The 24,873-nt window shown below is 46.7% G+C and overlaps 1 protein-coding gene and 1 non-coding gene across 2 annotated transcripts in view; both read right to left on the minus strand.

Moving 5' to 3' along the window:
• LOC144610306 (triacylglycerol hydrolase DDHD2-like) overlaps positions 1 to 24,873 on the minus strand; it is a 200,481-nt gene that overhangs the window by 154,701 nt on the left and 20,907 nt on the right. The window contains exon 2 of the mRNA XM_078428908.1: positions 4,436 to 4,532. The gene's annotated coding sequence lies outside the window, so the exon portion shown is untranslated. The remainder of the gene's footprint in view (positions 1 to 4,435; positions 4,533 to 24,873) is intronic.
• trnak-cuu (transfer RNA lysine (anticodon CUU)) lies at positions 1,095 to 1,168 on the minus strand. Its single transcript has one exon. It is a non-coding gene; the product is annotated as a tRNA-Lys (tRNA).

Consider the following 24,873-nt stretch of genomic DNA (forward strand, 5'->3'; position numbering starts at 1 on the left):
CTGTGCCACTGTGCCGTCTAATGGTAATCTCTTGTCCATACTTGATCTTTAGACTTTGATGATACCGCGTGGAATCAGGCATTTCGGCCCACCGAGTCCATGCTGATCAGTGACCAGCCCGGACACTAGCACCATCTTACACACTAGTGCCAATTTACAGAAGCCTCCAATTAACCTGCACACCTCGACGTCTTTGGAGCGCGGGAGGAAACCGGAACACCCAGAGAAAACCCACGTGCTCACAGGAGAAGTGTCCAAACTCCATACAGACAGCACCCGTAGCCCGGAACGAACCCAGGTCTCTGGTGCCATAAGGCAGCAACTCTACCGCTGCGCCATCGTGCCACCCCCCTGTGACCTGATGTCCATTTGACTCCAGACCCATTGTTGTGGTTGACTTTTCACTGCTCCCTGAAATGCCCTTACGAGCACTCATTGACAAGGGTTGGAATATAAATGACATCAAATGGAGGACCTGTTTCCATGCTGCATAACTCTATGATTCTATGACTCTGTAAGCATCGAAGGATCAAGAGGGCGGCACGGTAGCGCAGCGGTAGAGTTGCTGCTTTACAGCGACTGCAGCGCCGGAGACTCAGGTTCGATCCTGACTACGGGTGCTGCACTGTAAGGAGTTTGTACGTTCTCCCCGTGACCTGCGTGGGTTTTCTCCGAGATCTTCGGTTTCCTCCCACACTCCAAAGACGTACAGGTATGTAGGTTAATTGGCCGGGTAAATGTAAAAATTGTCCCTAGTGGGTGTAGGATAGTGTTAATGTACGGGGATCGCTGGGCGGCACGGACTTGGAGGGCCGAAAATGCCTGTTTCCGGCTGTATATATATATGATAAGAGCGTGAATTTGTCATATGCACCGGTCGCTAAGGTCATAAGGAATAGGAGTAGAATTAGGTCATTCGGCCCATCAAGTCTACTCCGCCATTCAATCATGGCTGATCTATCTCTCCCTCCTCACCCCATTCTCCTGCCTTCTCCCCGTAACCTTTGACACCTGTACTAATCAAGACAAACTAGATATGCACTGCACAGTGAAATTCTTGCACACGTCACCATACATTCCCACAAAAAGATTGTTGCCCGATGTGGGGCTCGACACCCACGACCCTGAGATTAAGAATCTCATGCTCGACCGACTGAGCTAGCCAGGCTAAATACAAATACTTGTTGTAGGTTTACGGGCACATTAGACACACTGACAACAATGAGATTAATACACAATAAATTATCAGTTAAACTGGAGCACGATAGTGCAAAAAACAAAGTGTACCATAGTACTGCAAAGTTTTGGTTTAATTTCACCACTCCCAATGCTTCTCCGACTAAATCACAAAATACAGACAGCGCCCGTAGTCAGGATCGAACCCAGGTCTCTAGCGCTGGGTTCCCAAAACATATGTAGAATATATTTTATGAAAGCCCTTATTGTGGTTCGGTGCTGAGAAAGGGTTGCTGTTACAGAAAGAAATCTGAAGGGATTGGACAAGCAAGATGCAGGAAAAATGTTCCCGATGTTGGGGGAGTCCAGAACCGGGGGGTCACAAGAATAAAGGGTAGGATTGAGATGAGGAAAAAACGTTTCCAATGTTTCTATGTTAGGGTTGTGCAGGGTGATTCAAGAACCAGATGGTTGATGGGAAGAAGCTGTTCTTGAAGCTGGAGGTTGCAGTTCTCAGGTCTCTGTAACCTCTTCCCATGAACCATGAAAGGTAAACTTCCGATGTTGGGGGGAGTCCAGAACCAGGGGGCACTGTCTAAGAATAAAGGGGAGGCCATTTAAAACTGAGGTGAGAAGAAACTTTTTCACCCAGAGAGTTGTGAATTTGTGGAATTCCCTGCCACAGAAGGCAGTGGAGGCCAATTCACTGGATGAATTTAAAAGAGAGTTAGATAGAGCTCTAGGGTTTAGTGGAATCATGGGATATGGGGAGAAGGCAGGCACGGGTTACTGATTGTGGATGATCAGCCATGATCACAATGAATGCCGGTCGGTGCTGGCTCGAAGGGCCAAATGGCCTCCTCCTACACCTATTTTCTATGTTTCTATGTTTCTGTTTCTAAACGGAACCAGCGCTAGAGACCTGGGTTCGATCCTGACTACGGGCGCTGTCTGTATTTTGCGAATTAGAAACAACTAAAATGCGATCCTGACCTATCATCTACTTCAGGAGAGGCCCTCGGACTATCTTTAATCGGACTTTACTGGAATTTATCTTGCACTTATGTTATGTTATTCCCTTTACAGTATCTTGTATCTGTACATTGTGGACGGCTTGATTGTAATCATGTGTGTGCAGGAAGGATCTGCAGATGCTGGTTTATACCGAAGATAGACACTGAATGCTCTGGAGTCTGAAGAAAGGTTCTGAGCCGAAATGTCACCTATTCTTTTTCTCCAGAGATGCTGCCTGACCCACTGAGTTACTCCAGCATTTTGTGGCTGTCTTTGTTGTAATCAAGCAGTCTTTTCGCTGAAGATAGACACAAAAAGCCGGAGTAACCCAGCGGGTCAGACAGCATCTCTGGACAATAGACAATAGACAATAGGTGCAGGAGGAGGCCATTCGGCCCTTCGAGCCAGCACCCCCATTCAATATGATCATGGCTGATCATTCTCAATCAGTACCCCATTCCTGCCTTCTCCCCATAACCCCTGACTCCGCTATCCTTAAGAGCTCTTTCTAGCTCTCTCTTGAATGCATTCAGAGAATTGGCCTCCACTGCCTTTTGAGGCAGAGAATTCCTCTTAAACTTTGGCCCCTTGTTCTGAACTCCCCCAACATTGGGAACATGTTTCCTGCCTCTAACATGTCCAACCCCTTAATAATCTTATACGTTTCGATAAGATCCCTTCTCATCCTTCTAAATTCCAGTGTATACAAGCCTAGTCGCTCCAGTCTTTCAACATATGACAGTCCCGCCATTCCGGGAATTAACCTAGTAAACCTACGCTGCACGCCCTCAATAGCAAGAATATCCTTCCTCAAATTTGGAGACCAAAACTGCACACAGTACTCCAGGTGTGGTCTCACTAGGGCCCTGTACAACTGCAGAAGGACCTCTTTGCTCCTATACTCAACTCCCCTTGTTATGAAGGCCTTTTCGCTGACTGGATAGCACGCAACAAAAAGGCTTTTCACTCTACCTCGGTACACGTGACAATAAACTCAACTAATCTAAATTAAACTAAACTAAACTACGCGATGATCTCATTGAAGGGCAGACGGGACTCAAGGGGCTGAAGATCCTCCCCCAGATACCAATCTGGTTAGTTACCAGGTCAATAATCCTACCAACAATCAGTTACTACATCAATAACGTGTGCCATCCTGAAAATATTATCCCCCTGTATCAATAAGTAAGGCTTGGATCACCTTGATACAATTTGCATTGCTCAGCTGAATTCAGGATGTGTTTGACTGTTCGGCTGTGAGACAAGATCTCCTGCCTAAATGGCCTTTGATGAATCGATCTCCGTGCCAGATTGGCATGCCTTTGATGCTTGCTATTCTGAAGAACACGTTCCTGCATCATTGCGAACAGAGTGTGGAAATCATTTCCACTTCTGACCGTGAGTTGAATTTCAATGTTGCTTCCTCAAAATCTGGTCAGATTTCTGCCAGGAATGTTTGCGACTTGTTCAGCTGTTGTTTAGTTTTGTTTGGAGATACAGCGAGGAAACCAGGCCCTTCTTCGTCCCACCGAGTCTGCACCGACCAGCGACCCCCACACACTGGCATTATCCTGCACACACTAGGGACAATTTACAATCGCACCAAGCCAACTAGTCTACAAACCTGTACGTCTTTGGAGTGTGGGAGGAAACCAGAGATCCTGGGGAAAACCTGGTCATGGGGGAAACGTACGAACTCCGCACAGACAGCGCCCGTAGTCAGGATCAAACCTGGGTCCCTTGCGCTGTACGGCAGCAACTCTACCGCTGCGCCACCGCGCCAACCTGTTGTTGTTTGACCTCAGGACCTCTCAGTTAATGGGAGCATCGGTTGCTTTCGCTCTGGCATGCTGCTACCACCTATGACCCAGTGACATTTTGGCCTCAACCTTCCAACCGTGCCTTCACAGTAAAGCTGCCAACTCTAGCGTTACAGTGATATTTCATGGAAATATAAGACCCACGGCCTGCTTACTGTTCCAGGCCACACTGGGAGAGAACTACAAGGAATTTTTGAAAAGATATTTCACACATGTTTTTTTTTAACCATTTTGCTAATTGGACAGAGAAGTATTTTGGAGTTGTGAAATGAAGCCAGTTTGAGCAGGGTGTTTCAGAAAAGAAACTCCCACAGATGGTAGCAGTGGGACTGGGGTCTTATTCGGTTCCTTAGCCAGGCTGACTCCTTTAAATACACCAATATAGCAGCTCAGAGTTTCATTCTGGCCTGAAGAAGGGTCCCGACCCGAAACGTCACCCATCCATGTTCTCCAGAGTTCCCGTCCGACCCGTTGAGTTACTCCAGCACTTTGTGTCTTTTTTCATTCTCGCCTCTTGGCTGCCTAGAAAGTTGGAAGGAAATAGTAGTTTAGTTTAGTTTAGTTTAAAGATACAATGCAGAAACAGGCCCTTCGGCCCACCGAGTCCGTGCTGACCAGCGATCCCCGCACACTAACACTATCCTATACACATTGGGAACAATTTTTACATTTACCAAGCCAATTTACCTACATACTGTACCTGTACGTCTTTGGAGTGTGGGAGGAAACCGAAGATCTTGGAGAAAACCCATGCGGTCACGGGGAGAACGTACAAACTCTGTACAGACAGCACCCGTAGTTGGGATCGAACCCGGGTCTCCGGCGCGGTTAGCGCTGTAAGGCAGCAACTCTACCGCTGTGCCACCGTGCAGCCCTCTGTAGGCTGCATTGAAACTATTGAGAAGAGGCTTCTGCCTTAGCATGATGGGGGGGGAGGGGGTTGGGAGGGGGAGGGATTTGAAGTGTTGATTTAGTGTCAACTGGTAGTTGATGGGTGGTGCAGACTCGGTGGGCCGAAGGGCCTGTTTCCACGTTGTTTCTCTCTATGTTTAATTTAGTTTTGAGATACAGCATGGAGAGGGAAATCCTCCAGGCCAGATTTAACTGTCTGCCTGAAGGAGGGCTCTAACCCAAAATGTCACATGTTCCTTTTCTCCTGAGATACCACCTGACCCGTTGAGTTACTCCAGCATTTTGTGTCCATCTTCGGTGTAAACAAGCATCTGCAGTTCCTTCCTACAAACTCAATCTCACCGAGTCCACGCCAGCCATCGATCACCCATTCACACTGATTCTATGTCATCCCACGTTCTCTTCCACTCCCGACCCACTGCGGGCAGTTTTACAGAGGGTCAATTGATCTGCACGTCTTACAAACAGGACCTACAAACGTGCCCTTCGGCCCACCGAGTCCGTGCCGACCAGCGATTACCCCATGCACTAGCACTATCCTGCACACTACAATTTTACCAACGCCAATTAACATCTTTGAAGTGTGGGAGGAAACCAGAGCACCCGGAGGAAACCAACGTGGTCACAGGGAGAACGTGCAAACTCTGCACAGACATATGCTGCGCCTCTATGACCTGCAAGCCACAATGTACTCAGTTGGATTTGTGGAGCCATAGATGCCATTTTACAGGATGGCATTGAAACAAGGAGTCGAAACGTACAGTACTTCTGGGGCAAATACATCTCGACTCTTTGGGTTGAAGTGAACTCCTTCTATCCCGTAAAATGGCATCCATGTTTTGGCCCAGACCCGTAGTCTGCTGGTCATTCGTTACCTAGACCTGTAGTCTGCTGGTCATTCGTTACCCAGACCCGTAGTCTGCTGGTCAATTCTTAATGTACCAGACCCGTAGTCTGCTGTACTCAATTTACATGAAATCAACAATCCAATTAATATAGTAATCTCTCTTACTGTAAGTTGTCTTCTATGTAAATCTCGGAGGGAACCAGATCGACACCAGACGAGGGACCACGATGTTCCCGGGAACTTTACTCGGAAGTTCAGACTCAATGGATCCGATAGTGCACTTTACTCCCTTCAAGGTCCCGGTCAGACCACAGCCACTGACTCAGTCTTTGGTGATGGTTCCGTCGAGATCCTGCCAACTACGCCAATTGTTAAAGTTCGATTCTAATGGTCAGACAACAATACCATACAGTGGTAAAACATCAGAGTCTTTATCACGCCAGTGGGAGTGGGGGAGCTGGAACTAGTATGCTCACATACTAGCAGTCACTCGAAGACCCCACTCCCGCTGGCGTGACAAAGACTCTGATGTTTTACCACTTTCTGGTATTGTTGTCTGTCTATTAGAATCGAACTTTAACACATGGATTCATTCTCCCATTCATATTCCCTGTAGCTGACCGTATAGCCCCAGTCCCCTCATCTCTCCCCCACTCACCTTCCCAGACGTAACACCCCACAACGGTCTATTAGGCCGTGTCTTCGGAATGTGGGAGGAACCCGGAGCACCCAGAGCCAAACCCACACAGCCACAGGAGACCATGCAAGCCCCGTGCACACGGGCAGATGTACCTCACCAGATGACCTTGACCTGTCTGGTTGGAATGAATCCCTGGACAACACAAGCATCCAGGAATGACGCCGCAGCATGCCAACCAGTGTGCGGAAAGTTAACAACTTCTGAGGTTTTTTTTTCCTTCTCGTGAGAGGCGGCTGCGACTGAAGGTGCCAGGAATAGCTTGGAAAAACAGAACGTGCTGCAGGACACACAGTGCTGGAGTAACTCAGCGGGTAGGCAGCATCTCTGGAGAACGTGGACTGGTGACTTGCCAGGGAAAACAAGCCAAGTTTCTCCAAGCTCTCCTTAAAACTAATACCCTCAAATAATCTCTTCATCTCCCCTCCTCCTCCTCCTCACCTTCAGACTGATTTTACGAGGGAGGGGGGAGGTGAATGGGTTATTTAAAGGTATTAGCTACGAGAGACCCTTCTTCAGGCTGATTGTAAGGGGAGGGGAGAGGTGAATAGGTTATTTAAGGGTGTTAGCGATAAGGAGAGACCCTTCTTCAGACTGATTGTAAGGGGGAGGGGGTGGTGAATAGGTTATTTAAAGGTATTTGCTATAAGGAGAGCCCCTTCTTCAGACTGATTGTAAGGGAGAGGGGAGAGGTGAATAGGTTATTTAAGGGTGTTAGCGATAAGGAGAGACCCTTCTTCAGACTGATTGGGGTGGGGTGGGGCAGAGAGCTGGGAAAGGGGAGAGGCAGGACAAAGCGTGACAGGTAAAAGGTCGACAGGTGTGAGGGGGATAGTTCTATGTCAAGCAGATGGCTGGAACAAAAGCCAAAGATAAGAACAGTGCACCCTGCCTCAGGCCATCTGTTGCTGGCACTCAATAGTGGTGGTCTTTTCTCACCTCCGGCTCTTCGCCCTCTCCCCACCTCCTGCTTTCAGACTGGAGAAGAGTTCCGACCCAAAGCGTCACCCGTCCTCTATCTCCGGAGATGTTGTCCGACCCGCTGAGTTACTCCGGCACTTTGCATCCATCTTTGGTGTTTATCTTGAGGCAGGTTGGGGGGGGCGTGAAAGGAGGGGGAATGGGGCAGGGGGGGAATTTATTCGGGGAACAGCTAGTCAGCAGGAAATAGCTTGGAGAATAACGAATGGAGATCAAAGACCCAAAGACCCAAAATAAAGCTGCTCATGGATCAGCGGTGAGTTGGTTTATTGAAGTCCTTAACAGTGCGCCCTGAGAGAACCCAAAATGTTTCCTGGTACGCACTGCTAAAGCCTTCAATAAGCCGACTTGTTCGGTAGATTTGCCATTGATCCACAAGCTGTTTTATGTTGTGTTTGTGCCTATCTGAGTAAGGCCAGATACAGGGCACGCATGTAGCACAACATAGCACAGTATTCCCACCGACAGAAGGGGCTGTGGTGAGAATAACACATCTTCTGACCGGGTGTCTCAAGGAGTAAGCATTTAACATTGGAAGCCAACATCGGCAGGAGGAGATGGTGCCTCGGCCATTGGGAATAGGCTTGCTGCCGCTGCCAGTGTTACTAATGGATGGTTGCTGGTCCACTTAGACCTCTCTGGAGAGGAAGAACCGTCAGCATTCTGCACCACACTCTCCAATCTCACACCGAGCATTGGAGACAAGGAACCCAATCAATAATTTGTGATTTAAGACAGCCTTATTTTATGGGGAGCTGCAAAGATGTTTCAAAGTGACGTTTCCATTACCTCCACCCGCATCTCCGAGCCTTTTGTCAATTCCGGAGGCCAGCTAACAAAACTATCATAAGGTCATAAGGAATAGGAGTAGAATGAGGCCATTCGGCCCATCAAGTCTACTCCGCCATTCAATCATGGCTGATCTACACTGATGAGCCAAAACATTATGACCACCTGCCTAATATGCTGTTGGTCCTCCGTGTGCCGCCAAAACAGCGCCGACCTGCCGAGGCATGGACTCTACAAGACCCCTGAAGGTGACCTGTGGTAACTGGCACCAAAACATTAGCAGCAGATCCTGCAAGTCCTGTAAGTTGCGAGGTGGAGCCGCCGTGGATCGGACATGTCGATCCAGCACATCCCACAGATGCTCAATCGGATTGAGATCTGGAGAATTTGGAGGCCAGGGCAACACCGTGAACACTTCATCACGTTCCTCAAACCATTACCGAACAATGTGTGCAGTGTGGCAGGGCGCACTATCCTGCTGAAAGAGGCCGTTGCCATCAGGGAATACCATTGCCATGAAGGGGTGTACCTGGTCTGCAAAGATGTTTAGGTGGGTGACACGTGTCAAACTGACGTCCACATGAATGGCCGGACCCAGGGTTTCCCAGCAGAACATTGCCCAGAGCATCACACTCCCTCCACCGGCTTGTCATCTTCCCACAGTGCATCCTGGTGCCTTCACTTCCCCAGGTAAACGGCGCACACGTACACGGCCATCCACGTGGTCTAAACCAAAACGGGACTCGTCGGACCAGGCGACCTTCTTCCACTGCTCCAAGGTCCAGTTCCGACGCTCGAGTGCCCAATGTAGGCGCTTTCGATGGTGGACAGGGGTTATCATGGGCACTCTGACTGGTCTGCGATTATGCAGCCCCATACGCAGCAGGGTGCGATGCACTGTGTATTGTGACACATTCCTCCCGTGACCTGCATTAAAATGTTTGTGACTTGTGCCACAGTAGACCTTCTGTCGGTTCGGACCAGACGGGATAGCCTTCGTTGCCCTCGCGCATCGATGAGCCTTGGGCGCCCAACACCCTGTCTGTCGCCGGTTTGTGGTTTGTCCCTCCTCGGACCACTGTCGGTAGGTACTCACCACTGCTGACCGGGAGCACCCCACAAGCCTTGCCGTTTCAGAGATGCTCTGACCAACTTTACTGGCCATAACAATTTGGCCCTTGTCAAAGTCGCTCAGGTCTTTACTCCTGCCCATTTCTCCTGCATCCAACACATCAACTTCAAGAACTGACTGTTCACTTGCTGCCTAATATATCCCACCTCTTGACAGGTGCCATTGCAACAAGATAATCAATGTTATTCACTTCACCTGTCAGTGGTCATAATGTTTTGGCTCGTCGGTGTATCTCTCGCTCCTGACCCCATTCTCCTACCTTCTCCCCATAAACTCTGGCACCCGTACTAATCAAAAATCTACCTATCTCTGCCTTAATCTGCCTCGATCCATCACTTCCAAAAGCTGGCTGTGGATTGTGCAAGCTATTGGCTGGGACTGCAGGCTAAATATCATCTTGGCAGGGAGAATTGAAAGCTCATAAGCTCGCAAACTCGTTGCCAAGATTTAGCCATTGGGCAGCTCTTCCTGCAATCTATAATTCAAAGTGGCAAGCAATGCTTTTAAACGCTTTGCTGTGCTCCATCTATCTGGCCTCTTGACTTTCAACTGTGAAATAACCATCTGATTTGTCCTGTGTTACCGCAGATGCATTTTAGAAGCCTTCTTTTTTTTTTGTAACATACAAATCGTTTCTGAATATTTTTGCCGCAGCTGAATTTTTGAGTTCCTTGTTGTACAGTGATTTGATGTGAAGGCAAATCAGTCTTGTGGCCAATGATCTCCTATCCTGGGGAGTTCGAGGCCTGGATGTGACTGCGCTCTCCATCACAGCAACCCGGGGTCAGTGGAAACACGACCACCCTGCCCATATAAATAGCTGGTGGGGGAGGGATGGAGAGAGGGGGAATGCAGTATTCCCTCCCACTCCATCCCTCCCCATCCAAGTCGCACCAGCTTCTCGTTCCCACCTAGCAAACAGTGGCCCGTTTCCTTTGTCATCGTTACCTTTTTGCATACCTTTCATTCATTTGTTGTGTATCTCTCTGCATCCCCGTCTTTGTCTCGAGTTTCCTTTCCCCTCCCCCCGACTCTCAATCTGAAGAAGGGTCCTGGCACGAAACGTCACCCGTTCCTTCTCTTCAGAAAAATGCTGCCTGTCCCGTTGAGTTACTCCGGCATTTTGCGTCTTTCTTCGGTTTAAACCAGCATCTGCAGTTCCTTCCTACACGCTACCCATATAAATGTTGTGACTGCAACAGCGGATGAGAGGATGAGAGACTGGGAAAGGGGGACATGGCTGGGTTAGGGGGGCGGGGTGGGGGGGGGGGAACAGGGACGGGCGGGAATGAATGGAATAATGGCAGGGGGGCTGCCTGCTGTCACGTGCCATGTCAGGCAGGAGATACAGGACCTAGGTACATGTGACAATAAAGTCTCATTGAATCATTGATATAATATATATAACATATATATGATATAAGAAAATAACTGCAGATGCTGGTACAAATCGATTTATTCACAAAATGCTGGAGTAACTCAGCAGGTCAGGCAGCATCTCGGGAGAGAAGGAATGGGTGACGTTTCGGGTCGAGACCCTTCTTCAGACATATATGATATATGTTATAACATATAATATATATATATATAACATATAATAACACCATTATTTAAATAAGTATATCTATATGAACATATAAGGGTGTATGAGTATTTTTGTATTAATATCTGACTTATTGTACGGGTGGGTGACTATATTTGTATTTATATTTTGTATGTAAATGGTCGGGTATATATATGTATATATATGATTGGCCTAATGTATGTATATATATCAGATGCAGTTAATATAGACATTATTGTGTAAATAAGTATATTCATATGATTGTAGGGGTGAGTGGGTATATATGGAGTTATATACGTATTTTAGGTATTAGTTATTATAGATAATACTTGATAAATATTGATTAGGGAATGGGGTAGGATTAAATAAGTTCACACTTCTTCCTACTCCTTTTCGCACATGTAAAGACGTTAAGTAATGGATGAAATTCTTTGTATTTCTTCTGTTTTTTTTGTTTATTTTGTTTTTTAATTGATGTCTTTTAACATGTACGAAATAAAATAAAATGAAATGAAATGAAATGGACTCATTGAACTTGGTGTTGACTGACTCACTTCCTGACTCTGCAAAGTATTTTAGACTCTTGAGGTTTAGACTATAGACTTTAGAGTTACAGCGTGGAAACAGGCCCTTTGGCCCACCGAGTCCATGTCGACCAATGATCGCACACCCACTAACACTATCCGACACGCGAGGGACAATTTACAATTTTCCAGAAGCCAATTACCCTACAAACCTGTACGCCTTTGGAGTGTGGGAGGAAACCGGAGCACCTGGAGAATACCCACGTGGTCGCAGGGAGAACATACAAATTCTGTAGCACCCGTAGTCAGGATCGAACCCGGGTCTCTGGCGCTGTAAGGCAACAACTCTATGCAAAAACTGCCAGTGGCAAGGATGGGGGCATGATATAGATTATTTGAGGGTATTAGCTATAAGGAGAGGTTAGACAAGCTTGGATTGTTTTCCCCAGAACGTGGGAGGCTGAGGGGAGAGCTGATGGTCGATAAAACATGGAGAGGCATTGATAGAATAGTCAATCAGAACCTTTTTCCCAGAGTGGAAATAACCCAGGGGTATGAACATTGCCTTCTCTAACTTCAAGTACCCTTGCTTTCCCCCTCTCTCCATCCCTCCCCCTTCCCAGTTCTCCGACCAGTCTGACTGTCTCCGAGTACATTTTATCTCTGTTTTATCTCTGAATTTTATCTCTGAAGAAGGGTCTCGACCCGAAACGTCACCCATTCCTTCTCTCCTGATATGCTGCCTGAACTGCTGAGTTACTCCAGCATTTTATGAAATAAATACCTTCGATTTGTACCAGAATCTGCAGTTATTTTCTTACACTATTTTATCTCTCTTTGCTTTGTCGTTACGTTCTCCCAGCTAACAATGATCTGTTCTACATTTTCCCTGGTCGCCATCCCTTGTCCTGGTTTCACACCTTAATACTTCCTTATCGATGTATCTTCCTCTCCCCTGACATCGGTCTGAAGAAGGGTCTCGACCCAAAACGTCACCCATTCCTTCTCTCCGGAGATGCTGCCTGTTCCGCTAAGTTACACCAGCATTTTGCATTTATCTTCATGGAAATATCAAAGAGTAGAGACCCTGGCTTTAGGGTGAGTGGGGCAAAGTCTAAAGCAGATGTGTGGGGCCTTCATAACACTGTGTTGTGGGTGCCTGGAGCACAATAGACAATAGACAATAGGGGTGGTGGTGGAGGCAGATACCACTGTGATATTTCAGTTTTGAGTTTCCGTTTCAGTTTAGTTTATCGTCATGTGGGCTGAGGTACAGTGAAAAGATTTTGTTGCGTGCTAACCAGTCAGCGGAAAGACAACACATGATTACAATCGACCCATTTACAGCGTACAGATACACGATAAGGGAATAACGTTTAAAGCGAGCAAAGTCCGATCGAGGATAGTCCGAGGGTCACCAATGAGGTAGATGGTAGTTCAGCACTGCTCTCTGGTTGTGGTGGGATGATTCAGTTGCCTGATGACAGCTGGGAAGAAACTGTCCATGAATCTGGAGGTGTGCTTTTTTCACACTTCTCTACCTTTTACCTGATGGGAGAGGGGAGAAGAGGGAGTGGCCAGGTTGCGACCTGTCCTTGATTATGCTGCTGGCCTTGCCGAGGCAGCGTGAGGTGTAAATGGAGTCAATAGAAGGTTTTTAGAAAAGCACATGATATGCAAGGAATGGAGGGATACAGGTATGGAACAGAGGAGATTTGTTTAACTTGAAGTATAATTTTCAGCCTGGATATTGTGGGCCTAAGTGCCTGATCTTGTTCTGTAAACTCTATGTTCTAATTTCCAAGTATTTGTATATTTTACTCGAAGGTAGACACAAAAAGCTGGAGTAACTCAGCGGGACAGGCAGCATCTCTGGAGAGAAGGAATGGGTGACGTTTCGGGTCGAGACTTTTCTTCATTTTATTCATTGTGGTGTGGAGGAAAAAGTCGGCAGGAACTTTCAACGAGAGATTGTTGATAAATGTGAGTAAAGGAAACATTGTAGAGCTGTGTGGAAAGAACTAGGGTGTACAATTAATCAGACGTCTCTTTCAGAGAGCTAGCAATGGGGCAAAAGGCCGAATGGCCTTTTTTGGTGCGATTACAAGAAAAGACTGATTCAATCTTCAGCTGGCTGCCTCTGAATGTGTTATGTTTGACATTATTCCTTGATTTAGATTCACCTCATTGATTCGAATCCTGAGTTATGTTTCTGTGTTTATACCAGTGTCAATCCAAAGCCAGCCTGCGTCGATGTCTCAGGCAGCGGGTAGTAATGATTGACAGATGCACTGCCTGGAAAGGTAATGGAAGCTGATTTAACAATAATTTGACATCTTCATGAACGGACACTGAAATAGGGGAAATGTTCAGAGTAATGTGGCACATGCAGGTTCAGGCGAGCTCTTTCAATGTGCCAGCACGGACAGAATGGGCTGAATGGCCTTATATGGAGAAGCACTTTTATTTAGTTAGAGAAAAGGAAAGCTCTTACCCTCTTTGTTGCAAGAGGCAATAAAATAAGGAATTATTTGAACTGCCTCATCTTCTAAACAAAGGAGGTCCTCAGGTCAAAATTCAGGCTGCTTGACATTCATTTCGTGTAGTTTAGAGATACAACATGGAAACAGGCCCTTTGGCCCACCAAGTCCATGCTGACCATGATCACAAGTTCTATCCTAGACAACGCTTGGGACAATTTACAGAATGCAATCAACCTACAAACCTGCATGTTTTTGGAGTGTGGGAGGAAACCAGAGCACCCGGAGAAAACCCCAGGGAGAATGCACAAACTCCGTGCAGACAGCACCCGCGGTCGGGATCGCTGGCGCTGTAAGGCAGCAACTCAGCCGCGGCGCTATTGTGCCGCCCTTCACCATCGGTGGCGCAGCGGTGGAGTTGCTGCCTTACAGCGAATGCAGCGCCGGAGACTCAGGTTCAATCCTGACTACGGGTGCTGTCTGTACGGAGTTTGTACGTTCTCCCTGTGACCTGCGTGGGTTTTCTCCGAGATCTTCGGTTTCCTCCCGCACTCCAAAGACGTACAGGTATGTAGGTTAATTGGCTGGGCAAATGTAAAAATTGTGCCTAGTGGGTGTAGGATAGTGTTAGTGTGTGGGGATCGCTGGGCGGCGCGGACCCGGTGGGCCGAAGGGCCTGTTTCCGCGCTGTATCACTAAATCTAAAAAATCAATAAAACATGGAGTCTAATCTTTCGATTGTTACTCAATATGTATTGAGCTGTAGAAGTGTTGGTTACAAAATGGCTGCAAAAATGAATACAGGAATTTGTAATGAAAAGCCAAGAGTGTCGAGACATTGATTGATGATCAGACACACCTTGGATTGTCTTTAAACTAGAATTGATCGATGTAGCGATTAAAAGAAGAAAAATTGCTACTTCGTCTAAACTTGAACCGTAGAGCAGCCATGAAGTAAGAGTAAGGCAGCAAGCCAAAGCAAGGCTTGACTCAGCAGTTCGCACTCCCACATCCTCAGGCGGGAGGCCGGAGATGGAGATGCATATCAGAGGGGCTGGGTTCAACAGTAGAGCCTCTGCCTCACAGCTCCAGTGACCCAGTCACAGTGGTGTAGCGGTAGAGTTGCAGCCTTACAGCGAATGCTGCCCGCTCTTCCCGTGACCGTTGTTAATTATAGACAATAGACAATAGACAATAGGTGCAGGAGGAGGCCATTCGGCCCTTTGAGCCAGCACCGCCATTCAATGTGATCATGGCTGATCATTCTCAATCAGTACCCCATTCCTGCCTTCTCCCCATACCCCCTGACTCCGCTATCCTTAAGAGCTCTATCCAGCTCTCTCTTGAATGCATTCAGAGAATTGGCCTCCACTGCCTTCTGAGGCAGAGAATTTCACAGATTCACTACACTCTGACTGAAAAAGTTTTTCCTCATCTCAGTTCTAAATGGCCTACCCCTTATTCTTAAACTATGGCCCCTTGTTCTGGACTCCCCCAACATTGGGAACATGTTTCCTGCCTCTAACGTGTCCAACCGCTTAATAATCTTATACGTTTCGATAAGATCCCCTCTCATCCTTCTAAATTCCAGGGTTCTTGTCAATTGTCCCTAGTATTATACGGTCATAATGTCATAGGTGATAGGAGCAGAAGTAAGCCATTCGGCCCATCAAGTCTACTCTGCCATTCAATCATGGCTGATCTATCTCTCCCTCCTAACCCCATTGTCCTGACTTCGCCCCATAATCCCTGATACCTGCACTGTCTAAGATTGTAGATATCCTTGATGTCGTCTCGGATAGAATCCAGTTGCTCAGGATTCCTCCCACATCCCTTAGTCAGGTGGGCTGTGTAATGTCCGCTGTAAGACCCTGTTGTGGCAAGCACAATGAATATACGCCCGACATCTTGTAAGAAGTTTTAATAAAGATCCTTCACCAGGAAACTTCCAGAAGGTCACCTGACCTCAGTCACAAGGCACAAGCACATTGGCCAGCTTCTGCTCTTGGCCTCTAGGGGGCACTGGCATTTATATTACATACACATCACAGGCTGGTAGGCTAATTGGCTGCTGTAAATCACCCTGAGAGAGGCACAATGAGTGGAGATGGGTGGGAGCTCAAGTGAATGCGGGAAGTAAGTTGCAGGGAATAATGAGTGGGGATTTGCGAGCTAGCAAAGACTCGATGGGCCGAATGGTCTTCTTCCATGTCATAGGGAAATATGGAATTCAAAATAGAAATGCAGATGCTGGAAACCAGGAAGAAAAAATAAAAGCAAAATTGCTGGAAAAGCACGGCTGGTCAGGCAGCATCTGTGGGAAAAGGAAACAGTCAGAAGAATCGCGGGCCCGAAACTTTAACCGTTTCACTTAGTTGAGTTTTTTTTTTGGTTTGGAGATACAGCGTGGAAACAATCCTTTCGGCCCACCGAGTCCGTGCCGACCGACAATCAACGTAGACTCTAGCACTCCAAAGGCATACAGGTTTGTAGGTTAATTGGCTTCATTTAAAATTGTAAATTGTACCTTGTGTGTGGGACAGTGTTAGTGTACCGGGTGGTCAGTGTGGACTTGGTGGGCCGAAGGGCCTGTTTTCGCGTTGCACGTCTAAAGTGTAAAGTCACAGGATTAGGCCCTTTAGCCCATAATATTCACAAAGGTCACAAGAGTTGCACTAGGCCTCTGTGCATAGAATATATTCAATGTCTTGACCGAGCCACACTATAAATTATTGACTGGGTGACACAATGAATGTATAAAAGCCATGTTCTGTTTTGCATTTCTTCCATATATTTTTAATGAACAAAGTTTACTTTTGAAATAATAAAAACGTCATAAATTTAGGGGAAGGAGAGGGGAGATAACGGTCATGAAATCGCTGCTTGCCGAATGCTGATTAGATTAGCCGATGATTAATATCTTACTTAGTTACAAGATAAAGGGCTGGTCATTTAAAATTGAGGTGTACAGTATTTTCTTTTGGGAGAGGGTGTTACATCTCCATAACCCTCTTCCCTGTTTGGCTTTGAAGGTGAGGTCATTAGAAGTTATTCTGTCATTTATGGTTGGCACAGTGGCACAGCGGTAGAGTTGCTGCCTTACAGCGCCAGAGAGACCTGTGTTCCATCCTGAACACGGGTGCTCTCTGTACAGAGTTTGTACGTTCTCCCTGTGACCATGTGGGTTTTCTCCGGGTGCTCCGGTTTCCTCCCACACTCCAAAGGCGTGCAGGTTTGCTGGTCACTTGGCTTCAGTAAATATTGTAACTTGTCCCCAGTGTGTAGGATAGTGCTGATAGTAGGATACGGGGTGATTGCTGGTCGGAGTGGACTCGATGGGCTGAAGGGCCTGTTTCCGTGCAGTATCTCTAAGGTCTGAAGTCTAAAGCAGTGTTGGAGGTCGATAACTTTCGGAAAGTTTGTAGAATTGAGGACCGTAGGGAATGGGCACAGAGGAGTTGAAGGCTCAGGTAGAAGATCAGCCATTTTGGTATTGAATGGTGGCACAGGCTTGAAGGGCTGAGTGGCCTTCTGTTATTCTGCTCAACCTATTGTCAGGGCATCTCTGACCAGACTTCACCTTGGTCTGGTCATTATGCTTGGCATAGTTTATTTATATTAAATTCTTCCCTTCTGCCAGAAGCTGTTGTTGAAGTAATTGTGTCTCACTGTTTAAGAGTCAGGTTGGATATTGGGGCTGTGGTGAGGATCAAGGAGAGGTGGCAGTCTGCATAAAGATGAACACACAATGAATCACGTTCTTAGAGGCCTTCACTGCCAAGGCCACGGAATAAACCTCATAATTCGCAAGGTTGGAAATTTGAGTCCGTTGCCAAACATCCAACATTGCCACGGCCCCAGAAAAATAAACCGGCCTTCAGAATGAATAGTGAAATAAAACACTGCCCGGTCCATCACGAGTACTGACCTCCCCACCCTTGCAGGGATCGACAGGAGTCGCTGCCTCAAAAAGGCAGCCAGCATCATCAGAGACTCACACCACTCTGGCCACGCTCTCATTTCACCTCTGTCATGGGGAAGAAGGTAGAGCAGCCTGAAAACTGTAACGTCCAGGTTCAGGAACAGCTTCTTCCCTACAGCCATCAGACTATTAAACACAACAGCCTCCAAATAAACTCCAAACTACATAGACATGGGGGCATTGTTTTTGTCTTGGCACTAATGTTGTTTTAAAAAAATCTATCTATCTATCTATCTATCTATCTATCTATCTATCTATCTATCTATCTATCTATCTATCTATCTATCTATCTATCTATCTATCTATCTGTCTGTCTGTCTGTCTGTCTGTCTGTCTGTCTGTCTGTCTGTCTGTCTGTCTGTCTGTCTGTCTGTCTGTCTGTCTGTCTGTCTGTCTGTCTGTCTGTCTGTCTGTCTGTCTGTCTGTCTGTCTGTCTGTCTGTCTGTCTGTCTGTCTGTCTGTCTGTCTGTCTGTCTGTCTGTCTGTCTGTCTGTCTGTCTGTCTGTCTGTCTGTCTGTCTGTCTGTCTGTCTGTCTGTCTGTCTGTCTGTCTGTCTGTCTGTCTGTCTGTCTGTCTGTCTGTCTGTCTGTCTGTCTGTCTGTCTGTCTGTCTGTCTGTCTGTCTGTCTGTCTGTCTGTCTGTCTGTCTGTGCTTATATGTATGTGTATATGTAGGTATGTATGTGTACGTAAACACCATTGTAATCAAAGACCTTTCCCACCCCGGAGCAGGGAGAAACAGACCTTCCATAAGTTTAGTTTACTTTAGTTTAGTGATACAGCATGGAAACAGGCCCTTCGGCCCACCAGGTCCGGGCCGACCAGCGATCCCCACACATTAACACTACCCTACACACACTAGGGACAATTTTACACATTTATACCAAGCCAATTAATCTACAAACCTGTATGTCTTTGGAGTGTGGGAAGAAACCGAAGATCTCGGAGAAAACACAGGCAGCTCAAGAGGAGAACGTACAAACTCCCTACAGACAAGCACCCGTGGTCAGGATGGAACCCGGGTCTCTGGTGCTGTCGGGCAGTAGCTTTACCGCTATGCCACTGTGCTGCTCAGGATAACGGTACACCCACGCTAGGGTATTGTCCGATTTACCTCCACCCCTTTCCAGACATTGGACTTTGTCAATGGAACAATTGCACAACAATGCTGAGAACTATCTTCTGCACTCCATACCTTTCCCTTCGCTCTCCCTGTTATGCTTGAGTTTGGCTTGATTGTGTTTATGTACAGTCTCATCTGATTTGATTGGATAGCATGCAGTACAAAGCTTTTCACTGTACCTCAGTACACTTATCAATAATAAACCTAAAGTCATAGAGAGATACAGGGTGTAAATACATCCCAGAGCCTACTGATTTCATGCCAACAATAAAGTGGGTAATGGTAGAATGCACAACAATCCTTTCAAGAGAGAGCTAGATAGAGCTCTTAAGGATAGCGGAGTCAGGGGGTATGGGGAGAAGGCAGGAACGAGGTACTGATTGAGAATGATCAGCCATGATCACATTGAATGGTGGTGCTGGCTTGAAGGGCCGAATGGCCTACTCCTTGTCTATTGCCTATTGTCTATTAAAAGCAATTTATTTAAAATCATTCTACCATTACCCACTTTATCCACCCCGCATTTGGGTCACTAATTTAGTTTAGTCTCGTTTAGAATAGTTTAGTTTAGGAATACAGGGTGGGAAAAGGCCCTTCGGCCCAACGCATCCATGCCGACCATCGATCACCCTTACACTACCCAGTTCTATCCTACATACTTGGGACAATTTACAGAAGCTGGTTAACCTACTTAATCCTCCTGCGCGTCTTTGAAATGTTGGAGGAAACTGGAGCACCCGGAGAAAAGTCCACGCGGTCACTGGGAGAACTTGCAAACTCCATACAGACAGCACCTGTAGTCAGGATCGGACACGGGCCTCTGGCACCGTGAGGCAGCAAATCTGCCGCTGTGCCACTGTGCTGCCCATAATTTCCTTTGTGGAAGTAAATCAACTGCCTTTGTCCAGTCCTGGTCCATATATAAATCCAGGCTCAGTAATGTGGTTAACTCTTCGGGATAATCAAGGTGAACAACGATGCTGGCCAAGTCAGTGGGGTGCACATCCCACTCCTGAACAAAGGGGGCGCACAAGATCTCACGCCATGATGCTACCATAAAGTCAAAAAATAATGTCAAGATTTCTCAGCAGGATACAGCAAGAAAGAACAACAGCACCTTTCATGCCATCTTTAGGGCAATTATAAGAACAATTAAAGGCACCCAGAAAGATGCATCACAAGGCTTGTCTCTCATCCAGTTCCTTGTTTAGTTTAGGAAGGAACTGCAGGTGCTAATTTCAACCGAAGACACCGTAGACACAAAAAGCTGGAGTAACTCAGCGGGACAGGCAGCATCTCTGGAGAGAAGGAATGGGTGACGTTTCGGGTCGAGGCCCTTCGAATAGATGCTGGAACAATGGGACATGGGAAGGGGTGGGTGAGAGAATATTCCCAAAGGATTTGGACAGGGTTTGTGAAGGACATACACAGTCAGGAGACACATTGTTTGTTGAATAGTGTCTTGAAACTGGTCCATCTAGAGCTCCAAGACGGGAGCTATCGGGAGAGTTTGAACAGCCTAGGACTTTATTCCTTGGAGCGCAGGAGGATGAAGGGTGATCAGGAAGGGAATAGATAGGGTAAATGCACAGATACTTTTACCCAGAGTAGGGGAATCAAGAACCAGAGGACACGTGTTTAATGGGAGGGGGGAAAGATTTAATGGGAAACCGAGGGGCAACTTTTTCACACAAAGGGTGGTAGGTATATGGAACAAGGTAGCAGAAGAGGTAGTTGTGGTAGGTACTATCACAACGTTTAAGAAACATTTGGACAGGTACAAGGATAGGATCGGTTGAGAGGGATATGGGCAGGTGGGACTAGTGCAGATGGGGCACGTTGGTCAGCGTGGGCCGAAGGGCCTGTTTCCACACTGTATGATTCTATGACTCTATCTCTGACATTTTCCCCCTTCACCTTAAACCTTTGCCCTCTGCTTCTCGATTCCTTTACACTGGGCCGAGACTCTGTGCGTCTACCCGATCTATTCGTCTCATGATTTTATAACCTCTCTATTCACAAAATGGTGGAGTAACTCAGCAGGTCAGGCAGCATCTCGGGAGAGAAGGAATGGCCGACGTTTCGGGTCGAGACCCTTCTTCAGACACAGCACAGATCAGTCTGAAGAAGGGTCTCGACCCGAAACGTCACCCATTCCTTCTCACGCGAGATGCTGCCTGACCTGCTGAGTTACTCCAGCATTTTGTGAATAAATACCTTCGATTTGTACCAGCATCTGCAGTTATTTTCTTATTATAGCCTCTCTAAGATCAATCCTCATCCTCCTGCACCCCAGGGAATGGGGTCCCAGCCTGCTCAATGTCTCCCTATAGCTCAGACCCTCGAGTCCTCGTAATGTCCTTGTAAACCTTCTCTGCGAGGCATGGTATTTAAAGGTGCCGATCACAGAGATCAGGGTGGACACCGCAACATGGATGCCACCCCATTAAATGTTACAGCTTCAGAGCAAACACAAACGTAAAAGCTGTCTGGTGGATAAAAATGCCAGACCAATGTAAAATCCCTTGGAAAAGCCAAGAGTCAATGACACTCAGCAACGGCACAAATTTGCTGCAGTCTGCACAAAACCAATTTTCAACAGCACAGCACAGCACAAGTTTTTTTTTGAGAGTTGTGCAAATGAAATTCTTGGCTGAAAGCGCGACAAACATATATTGGCAGAAACAAGGCTGTGACTCGTTTCTAAGGGTCTGCCTCACTGGGCTAGTGAGAAACCACGGAGGAACACTTTGCCTGCTCACTTTCTGATTCATTTACCAGTTGCTTTAACACCCGGGAACGAAGGCGTGCTTGCAAATCTCGTCTTTTTTTAAAGAACGTCAGAGAGACCTCTGCAGCTATTTCTTCACAGCCTCAAACACCTTCAAAACGTAGACACCATATCAACATAGGAAAGTTAGCAGAAGTCTGTGCGCAGTAATGATCAGAGTTAAATCAATGATCATTGATTATCACACTTAAGACTGGAGCGACTAGGCTTGTATACACTGGAATTTAGAAGGATGAGAGGGGATCTTATCGAAACGTATAAGATTATTAAGGGGTTGGACACGTTAGAGGCAGGAAACATGTTCCCAATGTTGGGGGAAGTCCAGAACAAGGGGTAGGCCATTTAGAACTGAGATGAGGAAAAACTTTTTCAGTCAGAGAGTTGTGAATCTGTGGAATTCTCTGCCTCAGAAGGCAGTGGAGGCCAATTCTCTGAATGCATTCAAGAGAGAGCTGGATAGAGCTCTTAAGGATAGTGGAGTCAGGGGGTATGGGGAGAAGGCAGGAATGGGGTACTGATTGAGAATGATCAGCCATGATCACATTGAATGGCGGTGCTGGCTCGAAGGGCCGAGTGGCCTCCTCCTGCACCTATTGTCCATTGTCTATTGTCTATTGTCTATTGTCACTTCCTCATTTTTCTCTACACATTAGTGCCGATTTTTCGGAGGCCCATTAAACTAGAAACCCGCCTGTGGGATGTGGGAGGAAACCGGAGCACCCAGAGGAAACCCACATGGTTGCAGAATAAAAACTCAGAATAAAAGGACGCACCTTTAGATAGGAGATGAAGAGGAATTTCTGTATTCAGAGGGTGGTGAATCTGTGGAATTCATCCATTGCCACAGACGTCTGTGGAGGCCAAGTCATTGGGTATTTTTAAATTGGAGATTGACACTTGATTATTCAGGGTGTCAGGGGTTGTGGCGAGAAGGCAGGGGAATGGGGTTGAGACCCCAACAACTCTCACCGACTTCTACAGATGTGCCTTGGAAAGCATTTCATCGCGATGTATCAATGTATGGTTTGGGAACAGCTCCATCCAAGACCGCAGAAACTTGTAGGCATAACCCAGACCATCAAGCAAACCAATTTCCCTTCCAATGACTCCATCTACACTTCACGCTGCCTCGGCAAGGCCACCAGCATAATCAAGGACCAGTCTCACCATGGCCATTCCTTCTCCCCTCTCCCATCAGGCAAGAGGTACAGAAGTGTGAAAACGCACAGCTCCAGATTCAGGAACAGTTTCTTCCCAGCTGTTATCAGACAACTGAACCGTCCTCTCACTAACTAGAGGGCAGTTCTGACCTCCCATCTACTTAATAGGAGACATTTGAACTATCTTTATTCTGGCTTTAATGGAGTTTATTTTGCACTAAACGTGATGCCCTTTATCCTGTATCTGTACACTGTGGACAGCATGACCGCAATCATGTATAGTCTTTTCTTTGATTGGATAGCACGCAACAAAAAGGCTTTTCACTGTACCTTGGGACATGTGACAATAATAAATTAAACTAAACTAAGCCTCGAGATGCTTGTGAACTGGAACATGAGGTACATCAGGATGGTCCATGGGATGAAGTGTCTCATATATGAGACATCGGATAGGTTGGATCTTGCATTAGAGGATGCTAAGGGGGTACCCGATAGAGTGATAAAACCCAATGAAAGGCTCAGATTCGGATGTTTTTATTCAGTCTGTCGAAGGGTCCCGACCCGAAACCTCGTCTGTCCATTCGCTGCACAGATGCTGCCTGACCCTCTGTGTTACTCCAGCACTTTGCATTTTGGATGTGGTTGGAATATACTGAGGAGGTTGTTTTTTTGCTTCAGGTTTCCTGCATCTGCAGTGTTTTGCTTTGGGATGGGTCGGCCATTTTGTTAAAAGATTCCTGAATTATGAGTGGTGTCCTGATGTATCTCATGCACGCGAGAGGGCCGTGTGTGAGCAGAGGTCATGAGTGTACGTGTCAGTGCGTGCACCAATGCACTAGCTCGCAGTGCGTCCATACATTTTTATATCTGTTTATGTGTGTGTGTGTGTGTGTGTTTGTACGTGCGTGTGTGTGTGTGTGTATACGTGTGTGTGTGCGCATGTGCATGTGTATGTATGTGAGTATATGTTTGTGAGTGGGTATGTGGGTGTATGTGGGTGTAGGTGGGTGTGTGTGGGTGTGTGTATGTGTGCATGTGCATGTATGTGTATGTATGTGCATGTGTGTGTGTACAAGTGTGCGTGCGTATATGTGTGCATGCATGTGTACGTGCGAATGTGTGTGAGTGTGTGTATGTATGCATGTGTGTGCATGTGTATGTTTATACATGTGTGTGTGCATGTGTGCGTGTGTTCATGTGTGCGTGCACGCGTGCTTGCTTATGTGTATGAGTGTGTGTGTGTGTGTGTGTGTGTGGGTGCATGTGCATGCATGTGTATGTATATGCATACGTGTGTGCGTGCATGTGTATGTGTGTGCGTGCATGTGTGTATATGCAAGTGTGTGTGTGTGTGTGTCAGTGTGTGCTTGCGTGTGTGTGGTCTACCAACAGTTATCGGGGATATTAATCCTTTTACTTGACGTGTCATGCACGTTTCGATAAAGTGAATACAGTGGTATAATTTTTTTTTAAATTCCTCATGCCAAAACCACGATAACCCCCAGGAACTATTTGCTACAAAGCAATTAAATGAGACATCATTGTTCGTGGGATTGCAGTGATGAGCAATAAAATCAGGCTGGTAAAAGTAGTGTCGGACCCATTGGCCTGGACCCAAGTTGTCTACACTCTTGTTACAAAGTGCCGGTGAAGCATCATTGCGGGTACAAGATGGATGCTGGCGAGATGCAGAGAGATTAAGGAAGACGCAAACCCCTTGGAAAAATGTGTTTTGATAGCCAACATCACCCGTACACTAGTTCTATGTTATCCCACTTTCGCATTCTGCACAATGGCGGCAATCTATAGAATTGCAGCATCAGTAAACAAATCATTAAAATATGAAAAGGCTGGCAATTAATGCAATACCTTTATTGAATCT

Source organism: Rhinoraja longicauda, chromosome 36 (genome assembly GCF_053455715.1).
Source record: "Rhinoraja longicauda isolate Sanriku21f chromosome 36, sRhiLon1.1, whole genome shotgun sequence".
NCBI classification, from domain to species: Eukaryota; Metazoa; Chordata; class Chondrichthyes; order Rajiformes; family Arhynchobatidae; genus Rhinoraja; species Rhinoraja longicauda.